Source organism: Neofelis nebulosa, chromosome 16, assembly GCF_028018385.1.
Source record: "Neofelis nebulosa isolate mNeoNeb1 chromosome 16, mNeoNeb1.pri, whole genome shotgun sequence".
Taxonomy (NCBI): Eukaryota; Metazoa; Chordata; class Mammalia; order Carnivora; family Felidae; genus Neofelis; species Neofelis nebulosa.
The window spans coordinates 44,926,118-44,943,629 of NC_080797.1; the positions used below are offsets into that span (position 1 = coordinate 44,926,118).

Sequence of the window (17,512 nt, forward strand, 5' to 3'; positions counted from 1 at the left end):
GTGGGAAGGTGGACAAAATGGGTGGAGGAGAGTAGAAGATAACAGGTTTCCAGTTACGGAATGAATAATCACAGGGATGAAAGGTACAGCAGAGGGAATATAGTCAATGATATTGTAATAGCTACAATGGTATTGTAGATGGTAGCTATATTTGTGGTGAACGTAGTGTAAGTACAGAGTTGTCAAATCACTATGTTGTATACCTGAATCTAAGGTAACATTATGTGTCAACTATACTTCACTAGAAAAGAAATGGTTCGTGCCCCTCTGGAGCACGCAAACGAGAAAGACAGACATGCAGGTAGATAAACGAGTATCGTGTGACCAGCAATGAGATGGAGGCATGTGTTGTTGCTATGGCAATACAGAGGAGACACAGGAAGAGATTTCAATGTTTGGGGAGGGAGAGTTGCACTCTTTCCAATTCTGGCAAAGCAGAGCCAGAGTGAGATAGGGTTGGTCTGCCAGATTTTAAAGGTAGACAATTTGCTAATGGACCCGGCAGGTGGGAAAGGTGCCTTTGGGTAAAGAGATAATCAATCTATGGGCCAGGGTCAGCCTTTATTTTTGCTTGGCCTGTCTCTGGATGCTAAGTCATCATCATCTGTTTCTGCTATAAGCCGAGACACCAACTTGGGAGGTACTTGCAGAAGTCCTTAGAAGGTTCCCAACAGTCTGCATCACTGCTGGGGGAGCTAGCTTTAGTCTTCACATACATGTCCTGGAGATCTGGAGGGAAATTATTTTGGGATATAAATATGTATTTCAAGATTGTGGCCAGTATCTAAATGACTTACGTCTATTATTGCCTCCATGGGTAAATGCTAAGTATATCTTCCCCATGCTATAGCATCAGTATAAAGGAATGAACCGAAGAGCCAACCATCTCCACCCCAAACCACTTCCATCCTGCCCACAGGTAGGGAGGGGGAAATTACTTGGATTTAATGCTAATAAACCCTATCACTGCCTCTGTACAAGGTTTAGATGAAGGGTTAACAAAAGGATTGACTCTTCTATCTCTTCATGTATAAACTAGTCTCACTTTGGTGATAAAAGTCTTTGCAGACTATATTTTCTACAGGAAAGTGGTTTTACTTTCTTCATAAGGTCTAGACTACATTTTTCTAAATATCATTGATTCTTCCTGGGGAGGAAAGGAGTATATGCATGTGTGTGCACACACACAAGTGAGCTTTTGAGCCAACATTTATTTGTTTGGAAACTAGGAAGAAAGAGAAAGCTTATCCGGATATCACGATGTCACACTGATAAAGATCTATAAAAAGGGACCACACTTGGAGTGCCAAAGTTCACACTGGGATGTTCATTCCACTGGAATACTAAAGTCCAGCCCTGAATTGGCTTGCCAAATCCCTGTCTCCCTTATTCTCCCTTCCTCTCCTCTAGGTATTATTCTAAAGGAATAAATGCGACTTTGGAAAATTTCTATAATTTATTGTGTTCTTCTAGCAATTATGCTATTGTGGTTGGGACAGAGATGGGCTGGATCCTGCCCACTACTCTGGGAAAAGGGTGATGGATTATGATGAAGTAAGATTATTTGCAATGCAAAGGATTAATGCAAAAGCAAAAAGCAGCACTGTGAGAGAGAAAGGGATAATGTTAGAATAAGAGTCAGACTAGCTACATAGAGATTATGTTCATGAGAAGCTTACCCTATAATGATTTTAAGTTATTTTGATCTTTTGCTTTGTTCTGTAAAAACAGTCATATTAAACCTTAGGTTTGCACTTGTCTTGTACCTTGCAATTTGCCTTTGCTATGACAACCCTTTGGTAAAATTTTAATTCTCCTTTAAAAAGTTATGGGAATAGTATTGTGGGAATTAGGGCCTTTCCATTTTCCTCTTTATTGGCTGAGATCCTTGTTACAGTAAGAGCATTGTTTTCGGAAAACACTAGTCCAGGCATTCTTGGTGGGAGTAAACCTCAGACCAAAGATCCTTTCCAAAAAGATAGCAGAGGGGAGGGCATGGTGAAAGAGATTTGGATATTCAGATGCAGGAGAAATTACAAAAGAAAAACAAAGAGAAGAAAAATTCCCATGACCCTGCTACCCTCAAGAATTTTAAATTCATTTTAAAAAAATATTTATTTTTGGGAGAGCACAAGCAGGAGGAGCAGAGAGAAGGGGACAGAGGATCTGAATTAGGCTCCTCAATGACAGCAGAGAGCCCGATGCAAGGCTCAAATCCATGAACTGTGAGATCATGACTTGAGCCAAAGTCAGATGCTCAATGGACTGAGCCACCCAAGTACCCCAAGAACTTTTCATTCATTTAAGAAGATAGAGCATACACCCATGACTATTTTTCCAGCTATGGTCTTCATTCACTCATCCTGCTGTGGCTCAACTAGACTCCCCTATTTTTTTAATGTTTATTTATTTTTGAGAGAGAGAGAGAGAGGGGGCAACCACAAGTGGGTAAGGGGTAGAGAGAGAGGGGGACAGAGGATCTGAAGTGGTCTCTGTGCTGACAGCAGAGAGCCTGACTCAGGGCTGGAACCCACAAACCGTGAGATCATGACCTGAGCTGAAGTCAGATGTTTAACCAACTGAGCCCTGATTCCCCTAATTTTTTATATGGCACCACCATCCATTCAGTTTCCAAGCCCAGAATTTGGGTGCCAAGTCTGATTCTTTCCTCTTCCTCACCCTCTACAAATAGCCAGTCTTAAAGTCCTATTGGTTCCATCCTCCCAAATACTTTCGATATTTTCATGCAATACTGCCATGAAGAATGGCACTGGAGAAGACAAACTGGGGCAGCCGCTGGATTTGGCAGCGAAAAGACCTTTAATGACTTGCAAGGAAACTATTTCAGCAGCCATATTACAAGGGTGGAGCAAGCATGTGTGCCGATGAAGAAGAGATGGCTGTTGCACCTGAGAAGTGCTTGGGAGCAATAATATTCAGTATACGCTCAAACCAAAAATTATGCCTCCTTTAATAATTCAGATGGACACTTGACTCTTCTCATTCCGCTGTTCTATTTCATAATTTCTTTTTCCTTTTTAAATTAATTTTGCCTTCTGGAGAATAGGGTATAAAAATCATGGTAATGGCATTTTGTGAAAATGTTAGCCTTTCTTACTAAGAGAGCCCAGGCAGCAAAATTCCACCATCTACGCAGAACAAAAAAATAGAAGTTTAAGAACCTCCTGGATTCAATATGGTAAATAATTTTTTTGCTCCCCCAATTTTTTTCTTATGAATAATTCTATGAATACTTTTCTTGCGAATACTAGCTTTCATATATTTGCAGACTGTTTCTCAGCTTACATTCTGTCAACTAAACCAGTTTCCTTACTATTTGTATGGCCTTGGCTTTTTTTTTTCCCTTGGCATTTTTATTTTAACTTATTTTCTCTCATCACTCCATCAGCCTATAATCTCAATGAACTTCCAATTTCAGCTAAAATATGATTTGAAAATGTAAAGAATCTGGCAGTCAGAGTTTTTAGGTTTGAGTATCAGGTATGGTGGTATGAACTTGGAGAAAAACCTAATGTCAGATCCTCAGATCTTCACCTATAAAATGGGGGAAATTATATCACCTTAGTAAAGGTTGATGCAAAGACTAAATAAGAGCAAATATGTGAAATTGCCTGGCTCATAGCAGCCATTTAATAAATTTTAGTTCCTTCAGATGCCTTCTCTAAAGTCCTCTACTTTTTCTTGAGCTACAGACTTGCATTTCCAATTTCCTGCAGACATCGCTACACATAAGTCTTTCTAGTGGAAGGCACGATTTTCCATAAAACTTGTCTTTCACATTTCCCTCCATATTTTTGTTCATAATATCAGTCTATCGTTCAACACATTTTTTTTTTTTTGCCCAACCCTGGTTCCAACCTTTGCTGATATCTGGCAGAGACCATGAGATGCCTCTAAGGTATCCTCAGGTGGGAGCAGAAGCACTAGTGTCTAAAGTGAAGAAACAACAGGTGCAGAGAGCAGCAATCCACTTGGTAAAATTCCTTGGATAGGCTTTCTAAACCAGCTTCCCCTCTCCCTTTCATCCTTTTTATGGTCTGCTATGCTTGGCTCCTGATCCAGACTTAGGATCTGCTTTTATCTTTGATATTTGAGGATCTAACTCAACTTTTCTGGATTGCAGATGAATGGCTAATCTCTGGAACCTCAACTATTGCAAACACTCATGAACTGATCTCCCTTTCTGCAGCGTCTTCCTGTCTAATCCAGCCTTCCAAAAGGGATCATTTTAATTATCCAAACAATCCCTTCAATAGTGTTAGTCCTCGGGCGCCTGGGTGGCTCAATTGGTTGAGCGTCCGACTTCGGCTCAAGTCAGGATCTCACAGCTTATGAGTTCAAGCCCCACGTCAGGCTCTGTGCTGACAGCTCAGAGCCTGGAGCCTGCTTTGGATTCTGTGTCTCCCTCTCTCTCTGCCCCTCACCCACTCACATTCTGTCTCTGTCTCTCTCAAAAATAAATAAACATTTTAAAAAAATTTAATAGTGTTAGTCCTCTACAGTTAAGCCTCAAAAAATGTCTCTCCCACCACTTACAGCATAAAGCCCAAATTACCTTGCCTGGAAATAATGGGAGTAACTGTATAACTTGGTTCCTACCTATATTTCCAGCCTTATCTCTGACCATTCCCCAAGATGAATTCTTTGCTTTAATATCAACTTAATGACTTGCTCTCTAAAGTGTACTTTTTGTTTCAACTGTCCCCACATTCAACCACCTTGCCTTCTTATTTCAAGGAGAATCCTCCCATTATGTTTTTCTTGATGGGACGTAGGGTCAAATGCACCATCTTTTCCCTCCTTGCTTCCATGGTATGAGCACTGACTTAGGCTTTGCCAGCCAGATGCTCCCATCCAGGACAATAAAAACTGAGTAATGTAGACCTAGAGAAGCAGTTGGAATTCACTTACAGTGGTGATGGTGGTGGTGGCCAAATCCTCCGGCAGGTGTAGCATCATCTTGGCTAGATTCTTTCTGCTAAAAGACTATTGTGCTTCCTGCTTCTTGGCTCTTGGAATACATTTGCTCCTTACCATTTTCTGAGCCTGATCCTCCAGCTTTCTGATGGTTCTGCAAGCCAGTGATATTATTCCAATGCATCTCCATTTTCTTTCTTACAGACAGAGATGTTTCTGTTGCTTTCAACCCCAAGAATCCTAACTTATTTCCTGAGATGTCTAGCTGTTTTCACCAGTGTTTCTTTGCTATGCTAATTCTATGTGCAGAATGCCTTTCTTACTTCTCTCTGCTTTTCTGGAGATCCCATGCATAGTGAAAGACAAACATTTAAACAACCATTACATTTCAAAAAGATAGATGCCAGGAGGGAGATATGTACTGTGTCCATTCGGGCATGAAGGGAACTCTTTTTACTTATGGGAAACTTCCATAGGAAGGAACCTGTCAGGTATTGAACTGGAAGAAAGACAGTACAGGCACAGAGTCAGCATGAACAGAGGCAAGGAGGTGTGAAGGAACATGGCAACATTGAGCAATGGCAGAAGTTCAGTATGACCACAACATAGGCTGTGAGGGGAAGGATGGTGGTGGGAAATGAAGTGTGTAAAATTCACCTGGATTGCTTCAAGAATAAAGAGCTGGAGTCCCCAGTGAGTTAATGGAACTGAGCCATGTTCATCAATAACTACTAATATTATAAAAAGACAGCCAGACACTTAGTGCCCCCAGATGGAAGTATTCAATACTTCACACCACCTATGAAGTATTCCTGCCAAAACCATCAAATCTGAATCTGATCAATGCTTTACATTTAAATGATAATAAGGAAAGCATTGGTAATTATTATATAATTACTAACAAATAATAAATTGCAAATAAAATATATAAATTATAAAATTAATTATGTAACATTATTAAATAAATTGAAGGAAACTACAGCAGTTGAAAGATATCTTAAGTGATACCAGTGAAATGCAGACTATGGGAAACTCTACAGCACAAACAACCCAAATTCTTCAACAAATAAGAAGCAGAGAGTGGAGGAAGAGTATTACAGGAGGGAAAAAAGAGACAAGGGATGTATCAGCCAATTGCAATGTGAGGAAGTTATTTGGCTTTTGATTCAAAAAATTGTGAAATGGGGCACGTGGCTGGCTCAGTAGGTAGAGCGTGAGACTCTGGATCTCAGGGTCATGAGTTCAAGTCCCATGTTGGGCATGTAGCTTACTTAAAATACACACAACAAAACAAAAAACCGTGAGGGGCACCTGGGCGGCTCAGTCTGTTGAGTATCTGACTCTTGATTTTGGCTCAGGTCATGATCCCATGGTCACGGGTTGTGAGAAGGAGCCCCATGTTGGGCTCTACCCTGAGTATGAGGCCTGCTTGGGATTATCTCTCTCTCTCTCTCTCTCCACCCTTTCCCCACTCACACACTTTCTCTCTCTCTCTCTCAAAATAAACATTTAAAAAATTGTGAGATAACATGGGAAATTTATGACTATAAAATTGTTAATTTTTAAAGGTGTAATAAATGCATTTAGATGTTTAGAAAGTATTATTTAGAGATACACACTGGAATATTTCACACAGATGAGATGATACAATATCTGATACTCGTTTCAGAATAATTTGGGGTGGGAGTATTAACCAAATAAGATTGGACATGGTAGCTTATTATATTTTCCTCTTTACTTTTGAACATGCTTGAAATTTTTCTAATAAAATATTTTAAATTCAGATTGCTAGGTTTTGCCCCCTGGAGATTCTGATGCCATAGGTGTAAGGTGGCACTCAGAAATCCAAACTTTTAACAAGCACCTTAGAGAATTTGAAATCAGATGGTCCCTAGTCCATAATTTGAGCAAATTCAGCCCAACAGTGCAGTGACTTCAATGGGGGAAACCAAGTAAGAGAAATTGGCAGTATCTTTAATGGAGCAGGTGCTCAAGATAAATATCTGACCATTTTATTTGATGATCATTTACAAATAATTGTCCCAAATCTTCCTAGTGTTTGTGTATAATAATCATTCAGGGTGTGATTACTGGTGCTATTTCCTGATGTGGGCCTTTTTTCCATTAGATTTTTTGAGTCCCCTAATGCTTGCCTCATGAACCAAGGCTAATTCCCTGATTAGATAATCATCCTTGGGAAGCTTTCTTCCTAATCACAATGGTAGGAGAGATGTTGCCAGGCCTTCCAGGAAGGGAGAGACACCCAGTTGTGACCCATTAAATTGGCATCAGCTCTCACTCCACCCCTTCCAGGAGGAAAGGCTCTTATAACCCTGGAAGGGGAGGGAGCAGAGAGGTGACCCATCCTTCCCAGGGCTGTCAGGTCACATCATAATCTCACACACTCCCAACCCCCCCTTTCATTCCACTTTTGAGAATTTTTCAACTGGAAAGTGCCTGAAACCTTGGAGTTGTGGAATGGGCTGGGGTGTATCATGGAGACATGGCTGGCCACATGTCATAAGGCAAACTGACTGAAAATGGGAAGGTCCTGCCATGACTCCTCAGAGACATGGGCCCCTCTCAGGCAGTTAACCTGAGGGTGGCTCTCCCAGCAAAGCCAAAACAAAACACTGCTGCTGGCTGAGCCTCTCTGGGATTGCAAGAATGTTTTCCCATCCAGGCAAAGCCCTGCTGTCCTGCCAGCAACAGAAAAGCAGCCTTCCAGAAGAATCTTCTCCTTGTCTGGAGCATTCTAGGCTTCAGAGCTGTCTGGGATCAGCACACCTCACCGTTGGTAGACGGAGTGGCTGCATTCAACCCCTCCCCAATATGATATGAACTGGAACAACCTTGCCTCTTCTTGCACAATCCGGGGAAACCTTGCTGTACCCCACTGATAAGGTGAGGAAACAATAATGGACAGAGATGGGTACTGTTTGTATCCTGATTTTATAGGCAGAGACCTTCAAATTGAAGGTCTCAGTGATTAATCTGTGATCACTCAGCTCAGGGTCAGAACTAGGATCAGGTAATCCTGCCTTAGGCTTTGTGCATGTAACTCCCTCAGAGGGTTTTTGCTTGTTGCCTTAATGTAATCACCTCTCCTTTTATATAGTTTTTAAGTTTATTTATTTATTTTGAGAGAGAGAGAGAGAGAGAGAGAGAGAGAGAGAGAGAGATTGTGCAGGCGAGCAGTGGAGGGGCAGAGAGGGAGAGAGAGAATCCCAAACAGGCACTGTGCTCTCAGCACACAGCCCAGTCTGAGGCTCTTTCCCACAAACCACGAGATCACGACCTGAGCCCAAATCAAGAATTGGATGCTTAACTGACTGAGCCACTCAGGCGCCCCATTCGCCTTGCCTTTTAAACCCTACCCCGCTCATCCTTCCCAAAGGGAACCTACCTTCCTGCCACCGTGGGCTCTGCATTTCCCTGAACATGTTGCACTTGTTCTCATGTATTTCCTTTTCTTTCACTTTCCTTCTTCGTGAAAGGCTTTCTTCTCCTCAACTCCAATTTCTCTCATTGAAATCCTGCTCCAGCTTGCCAGACTTTTAGGATTCATTCACCACCCTCACATAAATGACATTTCCCTCCACATCTTCATCACACTCTGCTGATAACATTTCTTGTCATGCACATTTGTTTTCTTGTCTCATATTTTTCTTTTGATGACCTTATGGCCATGTGTATACTTGCCTGCAGAATTATGATGCATTGCAAACTCCTTGAGCCCTGTGACCATTTTTTATTCAACTTTTTATTTCCTCAGCATTTCCACAGTGCTCTGTATATAATAAGAGTTTTGAAATTCTATTGAATTGAATGTATGCAACCTTGCAATAATATATAAACTAGTTTCCATCTATCAAAATACAATAAAATGTCCAAGGGAAGCTGGATGCTACAAAGGATTAATACTGGGATTAATCCTTACCCAGTTGAAATGAAGACTCCTTAAGTAGCATTGTAATTTATGTCTTTGCTAACTCCATCTTTGCATGTACTAAATACATTGAAAGTGAATCGCCACCGGGTTTTGAATGCCCTGCTTCCACTTCTCCCCCTTATAACAGTGAGGAAGTAGAGATGAGGGGAAGACAGAGCTACAAAGCTGCCTGGGGAAGTTGGTATATTCAGATGCTCACCCTTAAGTTTCCTTGTCCTTTTGTGATTCCAGATTGGTTTGGGTGAGTGAGGAGGGAAAGGGCAGCCCTCTGGGGACATTAATAATAAGGTCTGAAGGATGAAGATCAAAAGGCAGCTTTGGCTGCACACCATGGAGTAACCCTAGTAACGGCAGAGGCTCTCTGATCTCCGTGCTCCTCCATACCCCCTGTGAGCTCAACTACATTTTGCACCCCTTCCTGGGGTCACCACCCTTCTCAGTTACAATCCACCCTTGTTTCTTCCAAAACTCCATATCCCACAAGAATATAGGTCTGCTGTTTATTTGCATATAACTCTTTATCTAGCCATGAGATAAACCACCAGGAAAAGTTTTACAAAACTGGCATGAAACCAAATGTTAGTTAGTATGAAAGCTCAGGGAGAGCTTAAGCTTTTTAAAGAATACCTTTCTAAACTGAATGATCCAAATTGGCCTTCTACAGTATTTATCTTCGCTAACCTACAGCCAGTTCATAAACCTTGTAAAAGTTTGCCTTTTAAATCATCCATTGCATGTTTCCTGGGATTTATTCTGAAATAATTTTGTGGTTAATGGGAGCTGGGGGCAGGGCACAAAGGAACCAACACTAGCCATGAGTTGATAATTGTTGAAACCAGGTGATAGGGACGTGGGTGTTCATTATGCCATCCACTCTCGTTTTAGTAGATGTTTGAAATTTTCCTAGCAAATATTTTCTTTTAAAAAATTTATTTTGTCTTCATATTCTGCCTCCATGCAGTTCTAGTATGGTTAGCTTTTCTGTTTTGGAAGACAGGAATTATCACATTGGGTCATCTCCTCCCTCTGCCTTTCTTTTTAGCCCAACTTGTATCATCTTCTTTCCGTGTCCTAGCTTGGCAAAACAAGGGTCTGTCTGCTTGGTGAATCTCAAGTACTATGCACAGAGTGGCCCAAGAATCTTGGACATGGCCAGGGTGAATGCTCAGACTCCTTTCGTAACCATTTAAAAATATGCCATGGTAGCAAGAGTTCCAAGCTTGAGGGTTTTATTTTCACTGAGGACTTCAAATACTGCCGCTGGGCTGCAAATAGAAACTAGCATGGTGGCTTGTTTGCAAAAGTTGCTGTGTTCTTTCTCTCTCTTCTCATTCCTTCTCTCTCTTTCTCCTCTGTCCTCTACTGGAAAAGCACCTGTTGGTGGGCAGTTACCAATGTGAGGATACAAGAACTTTCTGGTGTTAAATACTTCCAGGATATCAAGAACCAAAGCTGTTTGGACTGCTAGGAATGACACAGTGAATCAGCACCCCGTGTCCCATTTTTGGAGACTTCAACTACGTTGTTGGTCTGGGAGGAAAACACGCTTAAAAGTCAAATGAGAGACCCTATTTGAGGAGGTGACATTCAGATTGCATTTCACAGGTGTTTTGGCACCAACAAGTCAAACAGGGTATTTCTCCAATCATGTAAGCAGACAGACTTGCCATTTGATCCACAGCAGAGCTTGTCCTGTGCAAACTGCATCCAAAATATCATCCCACTCAGTGGGCGATTCCCCAGCATTAGTCACTGGCAGGCGTCCTTTGAAAGCTGCTCTCAGGAACTTCTCCTGAGGTGTTGCCTTTCTCTGCAGCTTGTCTGATCCCATAAGGCCAAAGAGATTCGTTGAACAACTAAGAAAGGCAAAGTGGAAAAAAAAAAAAAGGGAGGGGGGAAGTTCAACCAGTTAGAACCCTGGGCTGTGGAGGAAGATGGCCAAAGAGGCTGGATTTCCAGCTGTCCATCACCCCTCTCATTTTGCACAGGAAAGGCATTTCTCTAATCCACCTGTTCAATTATTTATCATGCTATGTGTTTCCTCTTAATTGTTACTCAGGCAAAGCCTTTATGTTGTAAGGTGACACCCTAGTATTTTTTAACGACCTTAAGCAAAGTGATTGACACTTGATCCTGGAGTCAGATGTTCCCAGTGACGCAACTTGCTCTCCCAGTAGCAGAAAAGCTTCCTGCCATGATTAAGTTGGAACCGTGAAAGTGCTAAAATGTGTTGTCAGTCTTCCTCTGATGCAAGCACTTTTATTATAGAGTCTGCTCACAGAAGAGGGAAGCAACACAAGCCTTGCCTCCAAATAGCCCTTTCTGCCCTGGACTAGCCACTCTATTCAGAAGGGCGGCATGTGCCGGACGTTTCAGAGACCAATGATCACAGTCACGCCTTTCCCAAACTTACGGTTTTCCTGGGTCAGCCCCTTCCCTCTCTCTATTTCTTTTTCTGGGTTCCTATGACAATGTGATCCCAACTGATTTGTGCCTGGCAGGGTGCCACTCTCTGAACTCTCATTAACTGCCCCAGTCAAGCAAAACAAGAAGCAATCCATTCTGTATTTGAACTTGAAATGGAAAATCATCTGTGTTTGCTTTTCTTGATAGGAGGCTGAGATGGAGCAAAAGGGTAATTCTGTTTTTTTTGGACATGGGCTACTTCCCAATAAAAATGCTAGGGAACCTGTGAGCAGTGGGTATCAGACCCACTGTGATTCAGTGTTGGCTGATCCAGTCCGTGTTAAAACCACACAAAAGGCTTTTTCAATGCCCCCCCTCCCCACTTGGGTTTTCTCTACTACTCTTCAGGCTTCCTAGGCAAAGGGTATTTTTAGGGTGTGGCTGCCTCCTGAGGGAGTAGTTTCAACTATTGATTCATTAATTTACTACTGTTATACCACAAATAATGCAATGAAACCAAACACACATAAGGCTATGACCTAAAAAACTTATTTTTTAAATTTTTTTAATTTAGAGAGAGGCGGAGAGGCAGAGAGAGAGGGAGACACAGAATCTGAAGCAGGCTCCAGGCTCTGAGCTATCAGTTCAGAGCCTGATGTGGGGCTGGAACCCACGAAATGTGAGATCATGACCTGAGCCAAAGTTGGACGCTTACCCAACTGAGCCACCCAGGTGCCCCCAAAATTTTTGAATAAATACAAAGGAAAGGGAAAGCAATAGAGTATATTGCATTCTTATTACTATTACACTGAAGACTTTTATAGGTATTTATTCCAAATTACCGTAGGCACTTTGTTCCCATTCTATCTTGATACCAGAGGTACCAGAATCCAAATATATGTAGCTAATACACAGATTGGAAAGTTCACCCTACAGGCTTTTATTGTTTTTTGTAGTAGGTTTATGTCTGAACTACCTTAGCCAGACTTTATTAATTCAATCACAAAATATTTCTTTTTAATTCTCGGATTTCTGATATCTACCTGTGTTTAACACATTGTACATATCCAGTAAATACTGGGCAAGTGAGTGCGTGAACGAATGAATGAATGAATGAGTGGAGCCCAATCTCGGAAGAGAGCTGGCCTGAATCAGCAGTTGTCAAACATGGCTACATACTGGAATCATTTATAAGCACTTTATTTTTATTTGTAATGTTTCTCCAAGTACTACTTTATTCTCCCCTCTCATTCTATGTTCTTTTAAAGTTAATTATTGTTCGTTATAATAATCAAAACAATGCAGAAGAGTCTAAAGAAAAATCATCTCCTTTTCCTTGAAGTAACACTCCAGTGATGTCCATGCTCTTAATGAGTCACCATGTGTTCTTCTATAGTTTTTATTTTAATTTTTAAAATATTTTTTTATATTTGAGAGAGAGAGAGAGAGAGAGAGAGAGAGAGAGAGAATGAGTGGGGGAGGGGCAGAGAGAGAGGTATACTCGGAATCAGAAGCAGGCTCCAGGCTCTGAGCTGTCAGCACAGAGCCTGACACAGGGCTCAAACTCACAGACTGCAAGATCATGACCTGAGCCAAGTTGGACACTTAATCATCGACTAAGCCACCCAGGCACCCAAGGTTTTATTTTAAAAAGCTCAAATACACTTCCAATTTATTTGATAAGAATGGCATATGATATATATTAGCTGAAAATTTGCCTTTCACATAATATATTGCAGATATCCTTGCAAATTAATACTAGTCCATACCAACTTGCCTCATTCGTTTTCTCAGCTACACAGTGTATGTAATACAGGTGCACCGTAATTCATTCAAAGGTTGTTTTTGTGTATGTGTGTATAAATACTGGCAATGCAGAAAGCAATATTCTTTTTTAATGATATAGTTATTTATTTTGAACATAAGTGAGGAAAGAATTTGAATGAGGGAGTAGAAATAGAATTCCAGAGAAAAACATACCCCTGTATTGTGGCTCTATAAATATTCTTGTAGTTCTGTTACGTCTATATAAAGATGTAAAACCTATGATCAGGTAGGTTTTCAGAACTAAATTTGGAATAAAAAGCATATGCATTTACATTTTAATAAAAAATATGGCCATATTACCTGATTTCTTGCCCTTACCAGCACTATATTTATCAATCTACTTTATTATAAATGTATTGAGAAATTTAAAAATCTAATGAGAAAAAATATTATATTGTGGTTATTAATTTTCATTTCCTGGGACATTTTGGAGGATTTCGTTTGTTTTTAAATACAAATCCTGGGTCCCATTTTAAATCTACTGAGGCAGAGTCTCTGAGGTCAGCACCTGTGAACCTGTCTCTATATGAGTCTGATGAGGTCAACACCTGTGAATCTTTGTCTTTATAGAGTTTCTATGTGAGTCTGATGATGCCAGTGCTTGGACAGGCATTTGGCAACCACTGATAAAGACCATCTTTTGATTGAGATGTAAACTCTATGAAGATGTAAGCTTCTATTATCTAAAAACAAACCAACCAACCCTCAAAAGCAACAAGATCTGGGTAGTGACAACTGTGCATTGTATAATCAAATCATATTTTCTTTTTCTTTAATTTTCTTTTTTATTTTTTTAAATTTACATCCAAATTAGTTAGCATATAGTGCGACAATGATTTCAGCAGTAGATTCCTTAGTGCCCCTTACCCATTTAGCCCATCCCCCCTCCCACAACCCCTCCAGTAACCCTCAGTTTGTTCTCCATATTTATGAGTCTCTTCTGTTTCGTCCCCCCTCCTTGTTTTTATATTATTTTTGTTGCCCTTCCCTAATGTTCATCTGTTTTGTCTCTTAAAGTCCTCATATGACTGAAGTCCTATGATTTTTATCTTTCTCTGGCTAATTTCACTTAGCATAATACCCTCCAGTTCCATCCACGTAGTTGCAAATGGAAAAATTTCATTCTTTTTGATTAACGAGTAATACTCCATTGTGTGTATATATATATATATATATATATATATATATACACACATCTACACATCTTCTTTATCCATTCATCCATTGATGGGCATTTGGGCTCTTTCCATATTTTGGCTATTGTTGATAGTGCTGCTATAAACATGGGGGTTCATGAGTCCCTTCGAAATAGCACACCTGTATCCCTTGGATAAATGCCTAGTAGTGCAATTGCTGGGTTGTAGGGTAGTTCTATTTTTAGTTTTTTGAGGAACCCCCATACTGTTTTCCAGAGTGGCTGCACCAGCTTGCATTCCCATCAAATTATATTTTCTACATGATTTAAAACTATATACTTATTTCAGATGTTGATGAAAATTTCAATTCATTACCTGAATTTTTTTAAATTTTATTTATTTATTTTGAGAGAGAGAGAGAGAGAGAGAGAGAAAGCACAAGCAGGGGAGGGACAGAGAGAGAGGGAGACACACAATCCAAAGCAGGCTCCAGGCTCAGTGCTGACAGCTCAGCCCTGATGTGGGGCTCGAACCCACAAACCATGAGATCATGACCTGAGCCAAAGTCAGATGCTTAACCACCAAGCCACCCAGGCACCCTTACCACCTTAACTTTTTTTTTAAACAGTCTATGTCCAATCAGAGAGGACAATAAAGCATAGCTGTAGGTATAACAGGTATCAAGGCTTGTTGAAGCATCCTTGGCTGTTTGGCGGGGGTGGGGGTGGGGGGGCATTCCATGGGAGCAGGTTAGTGGGGCAGTGGCCAGGTGGAACAGGAAGACAGAAGACCTGGATCAGGGTGTGAGTCTTATTTCTGTCATATATCAAATGTTTGATCATAAGCAAACCATTTAACCTTGCCAAGCCTCAATTTCCTCATCTAAAAATGAGGATAATATTTCACAGAGCCTCTGGAAGGAAGGAGTTAGCAAGGCAATGAAATTGAAATCACTATGCCTACGTCAAAGCACTGTCCAAATGCAAACTGGCCCTTTGGATGGCTAGATAGCTCGATAGCATCAGGGTTATTTTTGAGAAATGTAAATTTGGATATGAACATGCTGAACGTAAACAACTTCTGACTGAGAAAACAAAATTTTGATAAACGTACATGGGTTTTGAGGGGGTGGGTTCCTGCCAGATATGACTGAATGCAAGTTTCTGTGTCAACCCATTTTCTCTCAGTGTTTGTAATTTCTCTCATGAGGTAAACTGCTGTTTTTCCACAAACATCTCATTGAAACTGATTTGCTTGTGACTTCTGTAGCTTTAATTGTCATACAAACTCTCTCAAAGCATGTATCAGCGATGCTTTGAAATTAACTTCAAGGGGTGCCTGGGCGGCCCAGTATTACTGATTTCAGCTCAAGTCGTGATCTCATGGTTTGTGAGTTTGAGCCCTTCATTGGGCTCTGTGCTGACAGCATGGAGCATGCTTGGGATTCTCTCTCTCCTTCTCCCTCTGTTCCTCCCCTGCTTGTGTGCTCATGCTCTCTCTCTCTCTCTCTCTCTCTCTCTCTGAAAATAAATAAATAAACACTAAAACTACCTTTAAGATAGATACTAGTACTCCTTACTATATTGAGTACTAGTCATTGACATAAAGCACTTTTTATCTATTAATGCAGTTAATAGTTACTACAACCCTAGGAGAGAGATATGCCATTAATATTCCCATGTCGTTGATGAGGAAACTGAGGCACAGAGAAGTTTACTTGTACAGGACACAGAGCAAGAGAGTGGTAAAGCTGAATTTCAAGTCCAGGTATTTTGGGTGTGGAGTCCATGTCCTTAACCACAGTGTTCCACCATCTTCTGGGGAGATAATTATTGATATGAGGAGGAGGAGGAAGATCTTAGTTATGACGATATGTTTTATTCATAATCCTCATAATGCTCTGAGATTAAAGTGAAGTGTTTCTGCTCAATTAGAGCCCGGACATTTGGTTCTCTAGTCATAAGATTGAACCATATGGATATTGGTGTCATTGAGCCTCTTTTCTTGGACAGAATTTTGCAATTGTTAAATCCCCTGACGGACTTATTTCATTGTTGCTTTACAGCCATCCAGTGTGGTGGAGATGCTGAGGGCTAGCTCTCCCCATGACCTTTATGGGCTCACTCTGGGGCACCTGGGTGGCTCAGTCAGTTGAGCGTCCAACTTTGACTCAGGTCATGATCTCACAGTTCATGATTCAAGCCCCTCTTTGGGCTCTGTGCTGAAAGCTCAGAGCCTGGAGCCTGCTTCAGATTCTGCGTCTCCCTCTCTCTCTGCCCCTCCCCTGCTCACACTCTGTCTCTCTCTCAAAAATAAATAAACATTAAAAATTTTTTTTATTTAAAAAAAAGAACCCACTCTGGGTGTCCCCTCTGGAAGGATCCCTGATTGCTTCTCCTTACTTATTCCCACCAGCTGGCCAACTCCTCTACCTGTCCTGTCAAGTCACCACCTGCAGGAAGACTTCTTTGATTCCCCCTAAAGTATGTCAAGTTTTTCTGCTATGCACTTCTGTCACACTCTGCCTCCAATTTCAGGCTGAGGCTGGCTGATAATTCTGAACCTTGAATTTTCCACACAGGAAACTTGAGGAAGCTGAGAGTGAAAGCACCAGATCTGGTGGTGGAAGATGTGACTGGGGTCCTGAGTCAGTCTTATGTTCACTAGTAGGAGTGTCCTGAAAGGTGTAAAATGCTACAAATATATGCTAAAAATTCTAAGGGGACCTGGCTTCAGATGGTGAAGGATTCAATAATCATCAGCATTTTCAGTCTTGGTTTCTCAGAACTACTGACTCACTCTTTAGCTTTAGCTTGGACTCTCGATGCCGTGTTGCTTAACTTCTATTTGGGACAGTTATTCAAGAATCAGGTAGTGAAATGTTACTGTGTACCAGGGAGTATCAGCATAGTGGGTAAGTGAGTGTGTTCTAGAATCTGAACTCAGATCCTACTCTACCAGCTGTGTGATCTCAATTACATGGCTGAATCGGTGACCCCATTTCCTCATCTATAAAATGGGGATAATAATAGTGCCTCCTTCATTGGATTGGTGTAAGGATCAGATGAGACCATCCAGGCAAAGCTCAGAGCATAATGTTTGGAGCAGAGTGAGTGCTCCATAAAAGTTGTTAGCGTTGTGAGCTAAACTCTCAGGTTTTAGCCTGGCTTCTGGTCTCCAGAGCACTTCCCAGAGAATTTTCATCTTGCTGTTTTGCTTCTTCAAATCCCAAATATAACTCCTATTTTTCCAC

The 17,512-nt window shown here is 41.1% G+C and overlaps 1 long non-coding RNA gene and 1 other non-coding gene across 3 annotated transcripts in view; both read left to right on the plus strand.

Moving 5' to 3' along the window:
• Positions 1-17,512, plus strand: part of LOC131497298 (uncharacterized) — a 114,101-nt gene that overhangs the window by 74,598 nt on the left and 21,991 nt on the right. The window contains exon 3 of one of the 2 annotated variants that reach the window (XR_009254878.1): positions 7,622-7,836. The exons of the other annotated variant lie outside the window; for it this stretch is intronic. This is a non-coding gene — a long non-coding RNA (uncharacterized LOC131497298). Of the gene's footprint in view, positions 1-7,621; positions 7,837-17,512 lie in introns of those variants that run through there. 2 annotated transcript variants of the gene reach the window in all.
• Positions 6,127-6,199, plus strand: TRNAQ-CUG (transfer RNA glutamine (anticodon CUG)). Its single transcript has one exon. It is a non-coding gene; the product is annotated as a tRNA-Gln (tRNA).